Source organism: Capsicum annuum, chromosome 6, assembly GCF_002878395.1.
Source record: "Capsicum annuum cultivar UCD-10X-F1 chromosome 6, UCD10Xv1.1, whole genome shotgun sequence".
Lineage (NCBI taxonomy): Eukaryota > Viridiplantae > Streptophyta > Magnoliopsida > Solanales > Solanaceae > Capsicum > Capsicum annuum.
Window position 1 is genome coordinate 145,416,900 of NC_061116.1, and position 20,843 is coordinate 145,437,742.

The window sequence follows — 20,843 nt, forward strand, 5'->3', positions numbered from 1 at the left end:
ATAGGAACAAATGTCGGGAGCTATGCCTATGATATCCGCAATTATCGATCCAATAGCTTGAATAAACTTTTTCACTACCAACTTCAAAGCCTCCACTTGGTAGGGCTTGAGATCACTTGAAATGATGATAGACAAAGTGTCACCATCCCCCAAGAATGCATATCAAAGATGGGGCAGCAACAACTTTAATTCAATTTGAGATGGCTCAAGGATGAATGACTTTAAGGGTGGACTCTCACAGTTTTTTAGATCAAGGTCCAACTTTACTAGGTTCTTGGTATAAGATCCAAGTCCCATTAAAGATGTAACCACTCCATCATATGCTTTGACTTCATCACTTTCATAATTGAAACACCTTAGGTTCTGGTCCTTAGAAATTTCTTGGGCTTTGAACTTTCTAGACATCATATGACTCAATCTTACTAGTCGTATGATGTGGATACGACTTAGTAGCCCAAGTCGTATGATAATCATGTGTGTGGTAGGTCATTTTATGTCCAAGTTACGAGTGGACAACATAAGAGTCATATGTATATGATACTAGTGATATAGTCCAAACTATATGTTGTTCAACATCTAGCCTTGACGTTCTTCTTAGGGTACGACTGGGTAGGTACTTGTCGTATAGTGATGGTATGACTTAGACAAAGGGATTCGGATGGTGGATAGTGTGTAATGTCAAACTTTATGTCCTGGGTACGAGTTAGGGGTACTACTCGTATGATGGGGTACGAGTGAGGTGCCCAAACCATATCCACCTGCGACAATTTTTACTGTTTAAGTTGAGGGTATTCTAGACATTTCCCCTCCTAACTTCTTTTGACCCCACCACTTAAAACACTATTGGGACTTTATTTACCCTATTATTCTCAATCAAAAACACTTTAAACACTCTCAAATCTCTCTTAATATCTTGGTTCAAGAAAGAGGCTAGGGTTTCCTCTTGTTAATTCAATTAGGGGATTTCAAGAGCAAATCTCTTTGTCTTCCTTGGTATTGAAGTCATGTTACTCCTCCCTAATTTTTAGTTCAACTAAATTCATGTTTTAGTGAATGGTTTTCATGGTTTAATTGTGGGTATTGTTTGGTTTTGAACTATATGTTGGGGTTTTGGTTGTTAATCGATGAATATTATTTTCCCATGTTTTCCTTATGATTTTCATGTTAAAATTGTGGAATTGAACATATGGTTTCATGGGAATGGTCAATTGGTCCTTGGTTTTGGTTTTGGAAACTATATGCCCTCAACATGTTTGTTAAAATGCCTATAAGAATGGTTTTGTCACATAGTTTGACTTTCATTGAAACATTGCATTTCATAATATGGTTATGGAACTTAAATTGGTTTAAATGGGTTTAAATGCTTTAGAAAGGCCTTGGTGTCCATGATTTTGGTTTAATTGGTAATCATGTGGGGTACATGGGAATCCCCTAAGGATTGAATAATGACATTGCTTGCAAGCTATAGTCGGTATGATGATACCACTATATAATACTTTGGTAATTAACTCTATTTGGTTATATGCTAAAGGTTTTTATTGGGCAATAGTGATGGGTTATGATAGCTAACCATGAGGGTGCGAGTCCAATGAACGGACACTAGAAACTCATATTTGCCGACATAAGGGTTGGTCATGGTCACCATATACTTGTGGGGTACACGAGAATATCCTAAGTTTATTATCATATATATATGTATCATGGAGGCCGAAGGATACACGAGAATCCCCTACTGGGGCCCATTTAGGGGGGTAACATTGGAACCTTGTAGTTCGTGGGTGGTTTTAGGACAGTCAAGCTACACAACCCAGGTTAAAAGTTTTAAATGCATGCTAAACCTGACTCCCTTTCCTGGCATGGATTATATATATATATATGTATGTGATTACATATGGTGATTTACTTGGTTTTAAATGTTGGCATTAGTTTTTCCTTACTCCTGAGTACATGCTAGCATTCACCCGCTAACCTATCTTCGGGCGTTGTATCCCCATCCAATGCAGGAACCAGTTACTACTTCTCCTTCTTAGTGATCTTGGATTGGGGAGCAACTTGTGTTGGATTGAAGAGGTGAACTTCCATCTTTTGAAAGGCTCCATTTCATGTTATGGTTTTCTCTTCATATTTTTGTTATTTCTTAGACTTTGGTTTTGGCTATTGTCCCGGCCATGTCCTAACTGGATGCTATTTTGATTTTAGATAGAGGCTTTGTGAGACTACTTTGGGGTGGAACAGGCGGTGTCGATATTGGTTTCAGCCTTGGCATTGGTATTGGTATTGGGGTTATCACCGTTTTACTGTATTTGATTTATGATTGTTCCTTATTGTTATGTTATAAAATTGAAATTCATTCGATATCTGGTGTAGGGTGGTTATGGTTAGGCATTGGGGGTGGTCTCTGATCCTGGTTGGGCTTGAGGCACTCGACACGACTAGGCCCTGGTTCGGGTTGTGTCAGATTGGTATCAGAGCCCTAGGTTCATGGTCAATTAGGAGTCCACAAAGCCGTGTCGTGTAAAGTCTCTTTTAAGGGTGTGTAGTGCACTATACTCATCTGGGAGAGGCTACAAGGCATTTAGGAATGTTTTCCTTTCTTGTGTTTCATTTTCAAGTTGTAGAGTCTAAGGTCCTAAATTCTTCTCCAATTCCCATTTTTTGCTTTTCAGATCATGCCTCCTCAACATCTGAAGCTCATGGAAACCCTTTTACCCCAACTGAGAAAAATGCTGTTGGGGCCTGTTTTACTAATAGGATCCACACCCGATCTAGGGGTCCAATTCTAGATTGTTCTAGAGTTCCACAGGTTTTCTCTAGTCCATCTTAGATTCCTCAAGATGAAGTGACGAACGCTGAGTTTTATCAATCTATTCACATGTTGGCATATTTGGTAGCTACTAAGTCTGAGCGTGGTGTTCCTGTTATTCCATCTTCTAAGGCCACAAGGGTTGGCCAATTCATGAGGTTGAATACTCTGACCTTTATGAGTGTTAAGGTTAAGGAGGATCCTCAAGGTTTTCTGGATGAGATGGAAAAAATCTTTCGTGTTATGCATGCCATGAATGTAGAGGGCGTGAAGTTTGCCGCCCATCAGCTGAAGGATGTAGCGTACCAATGGTATGAGGAATGGAAACAGTCAAGGGGCGACAATGTTGAGTCATCTCTGTGGGAGGATTTTTCTAATGCTTTCCTGGAATGCTTCTTTCCTTAGGAGTAGAGGGAAACAAAAGCGGAAGAGTTTGTTAATCTGAAGCATGGTAAGATGTCAGTCAAGGAGTATGCCTTGAAGTTTCACCAGTTGTTTTGGTATGCTCCGAAAGTGGTTTCTAGAATAAAGAAGTTCTTTTTCGGGTTGTCTAGCGATTTGATATTAGAGAGTAAGGCTGCTTTGTTGATCAAGGAGATAGATATCTCTAGGTTTGTTATGTACATGCATAAGGTAGAGGAAGAGAAGAAGAAATAGGCTGAAATAGGAAAGAGGCAGGGCAAGAAGTTTAGGTTCTCTGATCAGGGTTGTCCCAAGAAGAAGTGGGGCAATTTTAGGTCATACTCAATGGCTAGTGCTCCCTAACCAGAGCCGTCGGGTAACAGAAGATTCCAAGGTGGAAACAACTTCAGTGCATAGGGTGCCTAATCTCAGACTAGTGGGCCCTAGTCTTCTCCATCATATCCTTCTTGCAGGTTTTGTGGTAGAATGCATTGGGGTTTCTGTGATGACGGGGGATAGGCGCTTCAACTGTAGTCAGCTAGGACATATACTTAGAAATTGTCCTATTGGTAAGGTTGTTTCAGGGGTGAACATGGTTCCAGTTGGGTCATACCCAGTATGGGCATTTTGAGTTTCTGGTTATGTCTTTTGGGTTGACCAATGCCCCGATGACATTCATGGATATGATGAATAGGGTTTTCTGTTAGTTTCTGGACTTGTTCATCATTATGTTCATAGATGATATTCTTGTGTATTCAAAGAGCGAGGTGGATCATGCGAATCACCTCCGTATGGTGTTGTAGACCTTGAAGATGAAGCAGTTGAATGCCAAGTTTTTGAAATATGAATTCTGGTTAAACATTATCACTTTTCTGGGTCATATCATTTCTTGTGAAGGGATCATGGTGGATTTTCAAAAGGTTGCAATGGTTTAGAAGTGGCCTAGACCCACGACTCCAACTGATACTGAGATCTTCTTGGGTTTAGCTAGTTACTACAGGAGATTTGGGTAAATTTTCTCAACTATAGCTTCCTTGTTGACTAAGTTGACTCAAAAGTAGGTAAAATTCTTGTGGTCTGATGCTTGTGAGATTAGTTTTGAGAAGCTGAAGGATAAGCTAACTTTGGCTCTGGTTTTTACCTTACCTGAAAGCACTGCTGGGTTTGTGGTCTATTGTGATGCGTGCAGTATGGGACTTGGGTGTGTTTTAATGCAGGATGTTAAGGTGATAACTTATGCTTCTAGGTAGTTAAAGGTGCATGGGAGGAATTATCTGACTCTTGATTTGGAATTGTTAGTTGTGGTGTTTGCGTTAAAAGTCTGGCGTCACTATTTGTATAGGGTGCATGTGGATATCTTTTTTGATCATAAAAGCTTACAATATGTGTTTACTTAAATAAATCTTAACCTCAAGCAAAGGAGATGGCTTGAGCTCCTCAAGGATTACGACATGAGTCTTCACTACCACCCAGGTAAAGCTAACATGGTTGCTTATGCTTTTAGCAGGTTATCCATAGAGAGTCTAGGTCATGTGGATAAGGAGAAGTTGGAGTTTGTGAAGGACATTCACCGTTTAGATTACCTTGGAATTCGTCTCTTGGACTCTGAGGATGGTGGTGTGTCGGTGCAGGAAGTGGCACAGTCGTCTCTTGGTGATGAGATCAAGGAGAAGTAGATGTTAGATCCTATGTTAATAAGGATCAAGGGTGATATAGGTGGGCAGAAAGTGATGGCTTTTGAGATTAGTGGTGATGGTACTTTGTGGTTCCAAGGGAGGTTATGCATTGGATCTTTGCTGAGGTGCATAAGTCCTGCAATGTTGTTCATCCCGGTTCAACAAAAATGTATCATGACCTTAAGGAGATTTATTAGTGAAAAAATATGAAGAGGGATGTGTCGAATTTTGTGGCCAAGTGTATGGTGTGTCAACAAGTGAAAGTTGAGCACATGAGGTGATAATGCTCTACTTACACGTCAATTTAAGTGCGAAATAGTCGTTGTCAATATATTTACCCAACTTTGGAGTGGGGGTCGAATCCACGAGGAACAATGTGACTAGAAATCAAGTTAATTCAAAATAATAGATACAAGTTAAATTCAAACCAATAGTACAAAAAGATAAAAATGGGGGAGATAGGAGTCTACACTATTGTTTTTTTTTTCAGGGTTTTCTAGTATAAATTCGAGGCTACGAATAATTAGAGTTTGTAAACAATTAAGTACGGATCTTGGGATTATGTATTACTAAGGGAAGTTACATGTGGATGATAATGATTAACTTCAATATTAGTAGATCAAGTATAGGTGGGTTCGGTTATAGGTTTTGATGCTAGTCTTTCAACAAAACACCAAACTTTCACCCAATGATTCTTTCAAATACCTAAAGGGTGTGTTCAACAATTGGTAACCAAATCCCAATCTAGGCATCCCTATTTCTAGGATAATACCAATGGTATAGTTAACTTCACAACCACCCTTATGTCTAAGATGGTGATAGATTAGCAAACTACACACATAATTGTTTACTATTGCTTTGGTTCCCATATCACTCTTTCAAGGATGATGTGGACTCCTAAAGTTTACCTAAAACCCTTCTTTAGAAGATGTCTATGAGCTTTCTAGAGCTTGGAGTTTTCACCCATCAAACCCATGTGGGTATTCGGGGCTTTCACCCATAAATCCCAACCAAGTTAGCATAGCAATGATAAAACCCATCAACATGAACTACCAAATAGAAGCTACCAATAACAAACCACACACTCTTTAATCCCTATTCACACATAACCCCAAGAGGGAGATCTAGCATAAGATAAATAAGCAAAGATATACCCTGTCATGACCCGAACTAGGGCCTGGCCGTGATGGACATCCGACCCATGAAGGCCCGAATGTCCCACTCTATCTGGTAATCGTGTACAATATTCAGATAAAAAAAGAAAAATGTGAAATTATAAATCGAATACGAAACATGGTCATACTCTGAAATTAGTTTAACAATGACAGAAAACTCCAACAATATCCCTAGGAGTTGAGTATAATTCACTCTAGAAGCCCATGATTGATACTTTTAGGGACAAATTTTTTACAATATCCCTCCTTGGGAACATTCATCCCCGAATGTTGACGTGGAACACAGACAAGCATGACTTCAAGCATACTAAGGCATAGAAAGAATAAGGCAAGGATTATACCTTCCATTTCGTCATCCACTGGGTCAAAAAGTTTGGGTAACTAACTCTCATGTCAACTTCGGATTCCCAAGTTACTTCTTCAATTTTTTGGTTTCTCCACAACACTTTAACTGAGGCAATCTCTTTGTTTCTCAATTTTCTAACTTGGCGATCCAAAATTTCTACAGGCTCTTCTTCACAGGATAAGAAGTCTGTCACTTTGATTTCTTCGACAGGAAACACTAAAGAATGGTATCCAATGCACTTCTTCAACATAGATATATGAAATACCGGATGAATAAAACCCAAACTGGCAGGCAATTCTAACTCATAGGCGACTGCACCTACCCTTCTCAAAATCTGATATGGTCCTATATAGCGAGGACTCAGCTTACCTTTCTTCCCAAACCGCATGACTCTCTTCATGGGAAAAACCTTGAGAAACACCCAATCTCCAACCTTAAACTCTAAACCTCTTCTCCTAACATTGACGTAGGACTTCTGATGACTTTAGGCTGTCTGAAGTCGTTCTCTAATGAATTTCACATCCTCCATTGCTTGATGAACAAGATCAGGCCCAACATCTGCGTCTCACCCACTTCATACCACCCTATTGGTGACCTGCATCTTCTTCCATACAATGCCTCAAATGGTGCCATCTTAATACTGGAATGGAAACTGTTATTATACGCGAACTCTATTAGGGGCAAGTTCTTCACCTAAGTTCCTTTAAAATAAATCAAATAGGCCCTCAACATGTCCTCAAGGGTCTGAATAGTGCGCTCAGCTTGCCCATCAGTCTGAGGGTGGAAAGCAGTGCTTAGGTTCACTTGGGTACGTAAGCCTCTCTGAAAAGATCTCCAAAATTGAGAAGAAAACTGTGTACCTCGGTATAATATGATGGACACAGGTGCCCTATGAAAATGAACTTATTCGGCAATGAACAGCTTGGCATAATCCTCTCCCAAGTAGTTAGTCCTGACAGGTAGAAAGTGGGCAGACTTGGTCAGCCTATCTACAATTACCCAAATGGAATCATACTGGTTTCGGGACCTCGAAATCCCTGTAATGAAGTCCATATTAATTATCTCCCACTTCCACTAGGGTAAACCTATCTCTTGGGAAGAACCACCTGGCCTTAAATGCTCCACTTTAACTTATTGGCAATTCAAATAGTTGGAAACAAAGTCAACCATATCATGCTTCATATTATTCCACCAATACATTGATTTCAGATCATGGTACATCTTAGTAGAGCCTGGGTGAATAACATACCTCAAAGTGTAAGCTTCGTCAAGGATTCTTTGCCTCAGACCATCTATATCTGGCACGCACAACCTACCCTGATATCTCAAAATGCCATCACCACCAATCCCAAATGACATCACCTTCTGTTGACCCACATCACTCTTTATCTGCATCAAGATGGGATCTCCGACCTGCTTTTCTTTAACTTCTGCACGAAGGGATGATTTAGCTATCTCATGCACCACCACTCCTCCATCTTCAGAATCTAAGAGTCGCACTCCAAGATTTGTAAGTCGATGAACATCCTTCACCATTTCTCTCTTTCCTTCCTCAATATGAGAGAGGCTACCAATAGACAATCTACTGAGGGCGTTGGCTACCACATTTACCTTACCCAGATGATAGTGCAGGCTCATGTGGAGAGGCCTCTGCCTCCTGGCGGTTGGTCAAAGCATATAGCTGGTTGCCACTATTCCCGGTAGCTGAAGTGGCTCCCTTCTGAGGTGCTGGTGCAGAAGAATTCGCCTGTGACTTGGCTCCCCTAACATTACCTACTATATCAGGGCAATCTCTCTGAAGGTGTCCTACCTGACCGCAATAATAAAAATTTCTCCTCTCGAAGTAACACTTTCCAGGATGATTCTTCCACAGGTGTTAAACGGGGAAAAGATCTGGCGGGTTGTGCCACACTACCCTATGACTGAGTATCTTGAGCTTTGGGTCCCTGACTAATCTGAAAATTCTGAATCGCCTATCAACTAGGGGTCTGGGTGCTGGGGCACTAGCTGCAGACTGCACCTTGCCCCAAAACTTCTTATTTTGCTATTTACCACCCCAGTTACCACTCTGTGGCTGACTGTGGTTCTGATCCACTGTTCTGGCTCTCTTCGCCTGCCTGTCTTTCTTTCTAGATTTAGACATTTTCTTTTTCTTCTCTTCTACCTGTTGCATGTGGACTGACAGTCTAGAAAAGTCCACCTCCCTATTTAGCATCGCCTCTTGACATTCAAGTGCTAGATCATCGAAAAGGCCGGATACAAATTTCCTCATTCGGGCCCTCATATTTCCTATTATTTTTGGTGCATAACGAGCCAGTTGATTAAACTTCAGAGTGTACTCATGGAAACTCATCTTCCCTTGTTTAAGATTTATGAATTCCTCTGCTTTAGCTTCCCTCAACTCTAGAGGAAATAATCTGTCAAGAAAAGCTCCCACGAACTCATCCCAAACTGTGGGCTCAGCACTCTCCCCTTTCGTATCCTCCCAGTCATTGTACCATTGGTTCTCTATATCCTTAAGTTGGTACACTGCTAACTTAACCCCTTCCACCTGATCCACATGCATAACTCTGAAAATCTTCTCCATTTCATCTATGAACTCCTAGGGTCCTCTTTTACTTTAGTGGTATAAAATTTAGGCGGGTTCATTCTCATGAACTGGCACACCCTAGTGGCCTCAGAAGTGACAGATGCAGACCCAATATCTTCTGACATCAAAGTCTGTGTGGCTACCAGCTGTACAAGCATGTGAATGGACTGCCTAAATTCTGCATTCGATATGTCCCTCTAAGAAGACTGGGGATGGTTAACATTTGTCCTCGGAGCTCGAGGAGGACTGGTCGGGACTGGAGGTACTCCCAGAGTAGGAATAAGTTTTAGGGTGTGGGCTCTGTTATGGGTCCACATGCCATGAGTGGGGTGGACTTTATCATCCTGAGTAGTCTGGTTGCTGGAACGACGAGGAGGCATGACTATTTTCTAAAATACAATGGATCACTGATTAGAGGACAGTTCTAATTTAGACTCTAAAGCACGAACTAAATCACAAAGAGGGGGAACACTTTCCTAAACTCCTAGTAGCTTCCTGCTTATAAGTGTGGCACGCTACACACCCATAAACAAGACTCTACTCGACGCGATTTTGTAGATACCCTGGGATTGTGAACCGTGCTCTGATACCAAGTTTGTCACAACCCAAACTAGGTCCTGGCCATGACGGACATCCAACCCATGAAGGCCTAGATGTCCCACTCTATCTGGTAATCGTGCACAACATTCATATAATAAAAGGAAATACGGAATTATAAATCGAATACGAAAACATGGTCATACTCTAAAATTAGTTTAAAAATAAAGGAAAACTCCAACAATATCTAAATAACATTTGACTCAGTCTACGAAATCTCTACTAAATCTCAAAACAATACTATCTGAAGTCTGGGGCAAGTCTCCTAGTAGACCAAAACTGTAGAATGATGAATATCTGTAAGACATTTGGCCTTCCAAAATATAGAACGCTCACCACTGCACAATCTCTTCTGCTGTCTGAATTATCTACTACTTATCTTGACCCCTAGACTGTGACTCAGAACCTTAGAGGCTGGAAGGGAAGAGGGTCAATATAGATGTACCGGTACGTAGAGCTAATCCAAAAAAGTCATTTATAATCAATATATATGGGTACAATTTAAAACAGTTGATAAACATATCATATAGTAAGAAATCACATGGGCATTTTAAAAACTTTGAAACATTTCTTTGAAACCATGACTCACTCTTTGTCTTACTTTTAGCTAGATGGTACACCCTACAATCTGTAATTCCACGGGCTATATGGAATCCACCCTTGACTCGGTGGCCAAGCCCCCAATCCAAGTTTACCGCAAGGATTGGAGTATCTATAAGAGGGACACGTAAGATCACACAGCAGGGTGCCAAAATTCCTAATCAAGTCAACATGTCATGGTAGTGGACAAGATCACAAAGTAGGGCACCTAACCATAGTCCCAATTTGGGACAACATGAATCAAGGTACACAACATCACAATGCATAGTACCATAATCCCATGTCGGCAAATCACGGTTTCTAGCATAGAGTCTTTCAACTCGTACTTTCTTCGGGTAACCATCTAACTCTCTTAAATCAAACTCTAACTCTATCATGGCATACATTTATATGGTATCATCAGACCATTGACTTGCAAGTCACAGTACCACATCAATTCTCCAAGTTTTCATGCCATTTACAACATGCACATATATAAAACTTTCATACATATCAAACACATGCACCATGGTTCTCAACATGTAATAGTTTCAAGAAACTTTATCATTTATGAGTAATATCATGTCAATTGAAAAAACTCATGCTCTCAATGGTTTAACACAAGTATAGTGTGGGGTATAAAACATTATCATGGGGGATTTAAAGAATTCACAATTCATATACATCGCACCTTTTCGAAATTCAGATCACATGTTCAAAATTCAACAATTGAAATATATGCAAGCCAACAACCCTATGATATTTCAATATTTCTTTCAATAACATATCACAAAACATGTTATTGATATTAAAACAAAACTCCATTTGTAAAAATATATGTATACATAAAGATAGTAAGGTCTTGTGTAAATTCTTTTCAAAATTCATGCCCGTGAAATTTGGGACAACCCCATGTACCTCTATTTCAGAAAGTAAATGGATGATTCTTGGAGCCTACGATACGAGGATTCCAAATCTCCAATTATCTTCTAAAACCCACGGTTAAATTTTGAGCTATGAGGATTTTTAGTCTGAAATCCTAATGGAGTTTCTTGAGATTTTGATGAAAATAAAATTACTTTGGTGTTCTTGGGATTAAACCCCGTGTTAGAGATGATAAGGGGTTAGAGAAGTACCATTTTTACCCTTAATGAGATGGAGTAAAAATATAATTGGTGCCCGATTTTATGGGCCACCGCAATGCACCACAATTGCAGTGGCTCATTGGAAATAGCCAATTGGGAAATTGTCTCACTCCGTGATGCACCATGATCGCGGAGTCTCACTGGAAATTGACGAATGCAAAATTGGGATCCTCCGCCACGCGCTAAATACCTGAATGATGATGTTTTATGACTAGCACATAAAATAGCCATAACTCCCTCACCGGGTATCCATTTTGGATGAATCTTATATCTACGAGAATCTTATTCAGTCACCTACATAATGAAAAGTTAAAATTTAAAGAATTCCACAGGGAGTTGAGTATAATTCACTCTAGAATCCTATGCTTGATACTTTTAAGGACAAAATTTAGCTTGGAATCTTTCGAGGAATTACATACCCATAATGTCCATTGAAATAATTTATTAATGCTTAAGTGAATGTACTTCAAACTTTGGAATCCCACAAATCTCCAATGGAAGTGAGTTAGTCCTTCATTTAGCGGTTTCTCCAATGTATTCTTCACCCAAAATTTATACAATATTGTCTTCTCCAAGAATGGAGGCTATGAACTCAAGAACCAAAACCTAACTATTGGGGAAGATGGAATGTTATGAGTATGAATGAATGAGATGCTTAGGGTTTGAGTCCTCTTTTGTCAAATTTGGGATCAACCACGTGCATTTTCAGTTTTTCCCTTGGGTTGAAATCTTTTGCTAAATCGCGATCGCACTAGCTTGGCCGCGACCGCAGCAACTGCGACCGCAATCATCTTACGTGAATGTGGTTGATTGACCATGCTTGAATACCGTGTTTGCGATCATCAGACCGCGACCATGATAACTGAGGCCATTCTACTCTATGTTTTCAGCTGCACTTTTTTGCTTTCTTTTTATCGTTTTCAGCTCCAATCCATATTCTTTGATCTTATCAACTCTATGCCTACAAAGTGTGCATATTAGTGCATTTAATCATAATTATGTCTCATTTATTCATTTAAAGCAAGGTAATATGCATGGAGGTTGAGTGAAAATGAGTGGTAAAATCACCACTCATCATAAGGCCCAAGGGATTATATCAAGAAATTGAGTTGCCAAAGTGGAAGTGGGAAGTGATCAACATATATTGTGCTATCGGTCTTCCTTGGTCTCTGAACTAATTTAATTTGGTTTGGATCATCATGGGTAGGATGACAAAGTTGTCTCACTTTTTTAATAGTAAGGACTAATTTCTCGGCTGAGGATTATGCGAGGTTGTATCTCTATAAGATTATGAAGTTGCATGGGATGCTTGTTTCTATCATCTCTGATTGTGGTACACAGTTTACATCTCACTTTTGATGGTCATTCCAAAAGGTTTAGAGACTAAGGTTAGACTTAGTACTTATTTCCACCCATAGTCGGATGGGCAAGCAGAAAGGACTATTCAAAAAGTGGAGGACATGCAACGTGCTTGTGTGATTGATTATGGTGGTAGTTGGGTTGAGCATTTGCCTCTAGTGGAGTTTGCTTATAATAATAGCTAGCAATCTAGTATTGGGATGGCTCCATTTGAGGCCTTGTACTGTAGGAGGTGTAGGTCTCCTATTAGGTGGTTCGAGGTTGGTGAGGCAGAGATGTTTGGCCCAAATTTGGTTCACCAAGCCATGGAGAAGGTAAAGGTGATTGGGGATAGACTTAAGGTCATCTAAAGTTACCAAAAGTCATATGAAGATGTGAGGCGAAGGGAATTGGAGTTTGAGGTTGGAGATAGGGTGTTCCTAAAGGTGTCTCCTATAAAGGGAGTGATGTGGTTAGGAAAGCTCAGTCCCTGATATGTGGGTCCTTTTATGATTTTGAGAAGGATTGGTAATGTTGCATATGAGTTGGATTTACCTTCTATCTTGAACTCTATTCACCTGGTGTGTTTTGGCGATCTATCGCATGTTGTGCCTATCAAGGATATTGGTATTTTGGATTCCCTATCTTATGAGGAGATCCTGGTTAAGATCTTAGATTGTTAGGTTCATCAGTTGTGGCCCAAGGATGTGGCTTCGGTAAAGTTTCTTTAGAGGAACCATAGGGTTGAAGAACCTACTTAGGAAGTAGAAGAGGATATAAAGTCTAAGTACCATTCTTATTTTCTGCTCTGAAAATTCATGAGAAAGATATGCGTTCTTCATAACGTCCTCATTTTCAAACTTTGTTAAAGAAAAGATTAAATTCCTTATATCTTTGTTTTCTAACTTAGTTAAAGGTCGGTGTTGAGATATTAGGGTGTAATCGTGCTTGTACTACCTTGTTCCTTTATTTAGTGATGAATGTTCCAAGTGGGGGAGAATTGAAATACCCCAGGTTCTGGTCCTTAGAAATTTCCTGGGTTTTGAACTCTCTGGCCATCATACAACTCAAGCTTACTAGTCCTATTATGTAGGTATGACTTAGTAGTGCAAGTCATATGATAATCATGTGTGGTAGGACATTCACTATCCAAGGTTTGAGTGGACATCATAAGAGTCGTATGTACATGATACAAGTGGTATAGTCCAAACCGTATGTTGTTCATCATCTAGCCTTGATGTTCTGCTTAGGGTACGACTAGGTGGGTACTTGTCCTATAGTGATGGTACGACTTAGGAAAGGAGATTCGTATGATGGACAGTATGCGATGTCCAACTTTATGTCCTGGGTATGAGTTAAGGGTACTACTCATATGATAGGGTACAAGTGACATACCCAAACCGTACCCACCTGCGGGAATTTTTACAGTTTAAGTTAGGCTATTCTGGATATTTCTCCTCCTAACTTCTTTTGACACCATGACTCTAAACACTATTGGAACTTTATTTACCCTATTACTTTCAATCAAAAAAACTTTAAACACTCTCAAAATCTCTCTCAAGATTTTGGTTCAAGAAAGAGGCTAGGGTTTTCTCAAGGTGATTAGTTAGGGAGTTTCAAGAGCAAATCTCTCGGTGTTGTTTGGTATCTAAGGCATGTTACTCCTCCCTCATTGTTTGTTCAACTAAATTCATATTTTAATGAATGGTTTTCTTGGTTTAATTGTGGGTATTGTTTGGTTTTGAACTATATGTTGGGGTTTTGGCTGTTAATGGATTAATATTGTTTTCCCATTTTTTCTTATAGTTTTCTTGTTTAAATTGTGGAATTGAAAATGTTATTTCATGGGAATGGTCAATTGGTCCTTAGGTTTTGGGTTTTTAAACTATATGCCCTTAATATGTTTGGTAAACTACCTATAAGAATGGTTTTGTCACATAGTTTGACTTTCATTGAAACTATTGCATTGCATAATATGGTTACGGAACTTAAATTGGTTTAAATGGTTTTAAATGCTTTGAAAGGCCTTGGTGGCCATGGTTTTGGTTTAATTGGTAATTATGTTGGGTACATGGAAATTCTCTAAGGTTTGGCTAGTGAAATTGCTTGTAAGTTATGGTCGGTATGGCGATACCACTACGTAATGCCTTGGTAATTAACTCTGGAATTAGTGGTTTGGTTATGTGCTAAAGGTTTTAATTAGGCAATAATGGCGGGTTTTAATAGCTAATTGTGAAGGCATGTGTCCAATGGATGGACACTGGAAACTCATGTTTGTCAACATGAGGGTTGGTTATGGTGACCATATACTTGTGGGGTACACGGGAATGACTTAAATTTATAATCGTATATATGTATCATGGAGGGTAAAGGGTAAATGGGAATCCCTTACCCCTATAATATTTCTGGTTCGTGTGGCTATACGCACTAGGGCCCATTCAGGGGGTAACACTGGACCCATATAGCCTGTGGGATGTTTTAGGATGATCAAGCTACATAACCTAGATTAAAGGTTTTAAATGCATGCTAAACCTAACTCTCTTTTCCGGCATGGATTATATATATATATATATATATGGATGTGATTGAATATGGTTATTTACTTGGTTTTAAATGTTGGCATTATTTTATCTTTACTCTTGAGTACATGCTAGAGTTAACCCACTAACCCGTCTTTGGGTGCTATATCCCCACGCGATGCAGGAACCGAACATACTACTCCTGCTGTTCAGTGATCTTAGATTTGGGAATAGCTTATATTGGATTGAAGTGGTGAGCTTCCATACTCCGAAAGGCTCCATTTCATGTTATGGTCATCGCTGCATTCTTTTATTTCTTAAACTATGCTTTTGGCTATGGTCAGGGGCATGTCCTGACTGGATGTTGTTTTGATTTCGGATAGAGGCTTTGTGAGACTACTTTGGGTTGGTATGGGCTATGTCGGTATTAGTGTCATCCTTGCCATTGGTGTTGGTATTGGGGCTATCACCGTTTGACTATATTTGCTTATGATTGTTCCATTTTGTTATCTCATAAAATTGAAATTCATCCAACATCAGGTGTAGGGTTGTTATAGTTGGGTATTGGGGGTGGTCTCCGATACCGGTTGGGCTTGAGGCACCTGACATGACTAGGCCCTGGTTTAGGTCATGTCAATAATTCCACAAGACTCCCACCATTGGGCCATTCACCAAACTCACATCGACATAATTCGACACCTTATCATCGATGACATCAATCACCGAAATTTATTGTAATTCCATTGGTTGTTTTATGGACTTGCATACATTGAAAGAAACCTCTTCATCATTTGATGGAATTTTATCTCGCCGCACTCTATATCCATCAATGCTCTCACGGTGGCTAAAAATGGCCTTTCGAGAATAATAGGGATTTCATGGTCTAAAGCATAATCATGGGTCATGAAGTCGGTCGGGAAGATGAACCAGTCGACTTTAACTAGCACATCATGAAGTATCCCAATAGGTTTCTTGATGGTCCGGTTGGCCTTTAGTAATTTCATTGTGGTAGGTTGAGGTTTTCCCATTCCTAGCTTGTGAAATATGGCATATGGCATTAAATTTACACTCGTCCTGAGGTCACATAAGGCCTTTGAAAACTTGAACATTCTAATGGTGCACGGGATTGTGAAAGCACCAAGGTTATTCTTCTTTTCCGCCTGCGTGCTTGACATAATTGCACTGCAATGATGAGTCACTTCTATTGTCTCATCTTCCACAAGCCGCTCTTTGGAGACCAATTCCTTCATAAACTTAGCATACCCTGACATATCTTTCAAGGCTTAAATCAAAGGAATACTGATGGAGAGGTTGGTAAATTTATCAAGAAACTTCTTGAATTTGGCATTTCCCCCCTTTTTTCTTGAGTCGTTGAGGAAAAGGAAAGGAATTGTAGTTGGTGGCATGGAGACAATTTGAGATTCTTTCACCTTTAAATTTTCAAGGATAACTTCATTTGACTTTAACTCATCATCATTCGCCCTTTTTCTCTTCACATTTGTTTACTCATCATTTTCTCTTTCATCAGGATCATCATCAAGCTCCATGACATTACCAATAGGTTTCCCACTTTGTGTGACAATAGCATTTGTTACCATACCATTCGGCATCTCTCCATTTGTTCTTTCAATTAGGTGCGCCGGTATTGTGGTTGAATGAGACTCCCCTGTTTGATGTAACTTGGAGAAGTCGCTCCTCATTTCCTTCACTATCTTGTGGGTTTTCTTGACTCTTATCAAGCCTTTGGCCAAAACATCTTCATTAATGCACCTCTTCATTTTGCATGGAGACATATTGTAATACCCCATACTTTTCCTAGCTTAAAAAGTTTCCCAAGAATGTTAGAAGCTTTCTTTGAAATATGAATCCACTTTTGTACACGTATAATTTTTAAGATTTTCACTTTTTACCATGTGGGGAATCAAATAAGCTTTCCATCGATACAAAATTCGCCAAAATCCGACACCCGGGTGAAGAGTTAGAGCATTTTTAGTGAGACAGTGTATCACCTAAGCCTTCAGTGCGTCGCAGAGATAGCTCAAATGGAAATTGTCAATTTTTAGTGTTGCTCCGTAATAGTAGCGCGTCGCACCAAACTTCCAAGTTGCAAAAAAGGTGGCAACGCGATAGCTCTGCATTGTGCCATCATGTAATTTCCCATTTGTCACTTTCCAGTGACTGGGTGCGATAGTGGCGCGTTGCGCCAAGGATGAAATCGGGAAATTTTCTCTGAAATTAAAGACGCATCCAAGGGTTAAAGGGGTCAATTTCCTACCCCTATTTAAACCTAATAACACATGATTGAGCCATTCTTCACCCAAAATATACTTGTTTCTCTCAAGTTTCTCTCAAGAACAAGCTAGGGTTTCTATTGGGGATTCAAATTCAAGAAGGTTTCACCGTTAATTTTCACGAAATCACGAACTAAGGTATGCGTAGTGTTCATTCATGGACTCCTTTCATCCATGAAGCCCGAGAATCTCTTTTCTAAGTTTTAGTTTATGAATTTCTTTATGAATTTCATGTTGGGTTTGTTTTGTTTATGTTCAGAATAATGAATTAAATTCAAATCCATGTTGGGTGATCAATTTTATATGGAATTGATTTGTATAGATGTATATTCATGTGAACCTATAAATAAAGCCTAGGATGATGAAATTAGAGATGAATCATGATGATTAATTGTTGTATAATGTTATCTACATGTACCAGGCCTACAATATGTTTGATTAAATGCCTAGATGAAGAAAAAGTGCCTAACTAGCATGATACCATGAAATCCCTATGTTTGTACAAGTTTATGTATATAAGATGTTTGATGAAGTGCTTCAATAAATGAATTATGAATTGTGTTGTTGGTCATGTGTTCACGTAAGTCATGCTATGTCAGTTTCTTTCCATCGAGTCCTGGGGGTACTTGTACCCGACAATTTAGTTGTGTGCCTAGAGTCATGTCATGTTTTCACAATACTCTAAGTCAAGCTATAATCTATAGAACTCAGTCAGTCATGTGAACCAGGAAAACTTAGGAAATCTTAGAAATCTCAATAATTTTAGTAGCTCAGTAATCTCAGTAACTTCAGTATTGTCAGTCAGTCCTCAGAACTCAGTACATTCCGTCAGTCAACGGAATTCAGTAAATTCAGTTTAGCTCTGCTAGACAATACCACTAGTATCAGTTTAGTTCAGTTAATCATCGCAGTTCATTTAATCAGTTTAGTGTCTTTCAGATGGGAGTAGAATTCAGCACCGAGCGAGCCTAGGGATGGGGACTCACTCGCTAGATGGGACTGAGATCCCTAGAAGCAATCCCTAAGTTCCAGAACAACATAGCCAGCGTAGGTACGAGATGGAACCCGTTAGATAGGACTGATATACTGAGGGATCACTCATTAACATATTTAAATGTATAGGAATGATCCCATAGGTCACCCGCTGGATTAGGACTGACTCCACAACAGTTGTCTTTGCCAGTGGTGCGGTACTGACACCCTTCCAGCTGGGGTTACTGGTTGGACCCCAGTTAGCTTAGTATGGGGCATGTCGGTTAGATAAATACATCCCACAGTTTTAGTTACAAAATTAGGACTGTCAGATACAGTCAATTCAGCTCAGTAGTATAGATTTAAGTCTGTCAGATATAATCACTCCTTATCATTATATATAGACTTCGGGATCATCCACTAGACAGGACTGATCTCAACTATGGTCAATTAGTAACGATATCATCAGATTTAGAGATCACCCTCTAGATAGGACTGATCTCAGATTTAGTTACTCAAATACAGTATGGAACTCAGCTAGTTCTATCAGATTTAGGACTGCATCTCTGTCAGATATAATCACTCCTTATCATTATATATAGACTTCGGGATCATCTATCAGACAGTACTGACGCATTTGTGCTATGGTGTCTTATACCATAGGTTTAGAAGCACAAGCTCCCGAGAACCAGAAGCATCCCAGTTCAGCGATTCGAGTTAGCAGTGAGTCTTCATTCTTCAAAGACATGATGATCATATTACTATTTCAGTTTTTAGTTTATTTCAGTAGTTGGAGTTAGTTGGGTACATGTCCCATCAACTCCTTATTCAGACAGTTCAGACGCTTTCAGACTACAGTATGTTCAGACAATTATCTTAGTTGTTTTTGTATTGTTATAGCATATTTTTCAGTTTTGTACTAGTATTGAACCTTATGGCCTTTCAGTTTATGTTTTCACATTTATGATATTATTACTATTATTTAGTGCTCAGTTTACAGATATCAGTCATGGGTTAGTTTGTGGTCCTTTGGGGTCATGGGCACCGAGTAGCATTTTGGGTACCAGATTTGGGGCATTACAAACTTTGTATTAGAGGCTAAGGTTCAATAGTGTCCTAGCAAGTCTAAAAAGCCGCATCTAGTAGAGTCTTGTACATGTGTGTGTTGTGCACCCATTTATGTGTAGGAGGCTATGAGATATTTTATGAACAGTTTCACTTCTTTAAGTATTCATGTCGTGTTAGTGAGCATAATCTCACGTCAATATCTCAGTCTAATCCGTTTCTCCCTTTCTTCTACTGAACATGCCTTATAAAAAAAGAAATAAAAATCAGTCAGCCTCTCAGCCCAAAGAACCTTTGGGCAATCATGTTTCTCATGTGGAGTTCAGGACCACATTCACTACTCTTGCTCAGTTAGTTGCTACTCATAATAAATGACCAGCTGTTATTCTGGCCAACCCAATGGCCAATTCAGCTGCAGCCAGGATTCGGGAAATCACCCAAATGAACCATCCATCCTTTTTAGGGTCTAAGTCAGATGAGGACCCTTAGGAATTCCTAGATCAGGTTTATAAGGTGACTAACATCATGGGGGTGACTACTGTTGAGAGTGCTGAGCTAGCTACATATCAGTTGCAGGATATGGCTCGTACTTAGTTCAAGCAGTGGAAGTCAAAAAGGGTAGATGATGCAGGGCCTATAGAAATTGATGGATTTTTCACAGCTTTCTTAGAGAGGTTCTTTCCCCTAGAGCTGAGAGAAGCTACGGTATTAGAATTAATCAACCTCAAGCTGGGCACCATGATGGTGAAAGAGTATTCTCTTAGGTTTATCAATTAGCCAGATATGCCCCTCATGTGGTTGCAGACAGTAGGGACAAGATAAGTAAGTTTATGTCAGAGGTGAATGATAGCGTGGTTAATGAGTGTAGATCTTCCATGCTGTATAGTGATATGACTTTAGCCAGACTTATGACCCATGCTCAGCAGATTGAAGAGCAAAAAAATAAGATAAAGGAAAAGCAAAATAAGAAGGTGAGGACAGGTAGTTTCAGCTTTGCTCAGCCTAAGTCAAGGGGTCGTAGCCATTCTCAGTATAGTCATGCGCTTTCAGTCCCAGCTCTATCTTTAGCTAGTGCACTAGTACCCAAGTTTGGGAATGACAGTCGTGATGGGTCGCCAGGATCTGAGGCCCAGGGTAGTGAGAACAGGAGTCTTACCTATCCTCTTTATAAAGCGTATGGTCGGAATCACCTAGGTGTATGTAGAGCAGGAAGTGAGGTATGTTATGGATGTGGTAAGCCAGGCCACAAGCTGCGAGAATGCAGAGTAAGGGATCAGAAGGGACAAGATTTATGCCAGCAGGGCGTCACTTCCAGTAACACTAGTGGTCAGAGTTAGAACAGGTT

At 39.7% G+C, this 20,843-nt stretch overlaps 1 long non-coding RNA gene across 3 annotated transcripts; it reads left to right on the plus strand.

The window, feature by feature from the left end:
- Positions 1-1,998: 1,998 nt before the first annotated feature.
- Positions 1,999-19,369, plus strand: LOC107874955. Of its 3 annotated transcripts, XR_007057197.1 has the most exons (4): positions 1,999-2,070; positions 2,200-2,274; positions 15,355-15,423; positions 19,097-19,369. It is a non-coding gene; the product is annotated as an uncharacterized LOC107874955 (long non-coding RNA). The 3 variants fall into 3 exon arrangements; XR_001675659.2 differs by lacking the exon at positions 19,097-19,369 and having other exon boundaries at positions 15,355-15,704; XR_001675660.2 differs by lacking the exon at positions 19,097-19,369 and having other exon boundaries at positions 2,200-2,268; positions 15,355-15,704.
- Positions 19,370-20,843: the final 1,474 nt, after the last annotated feature.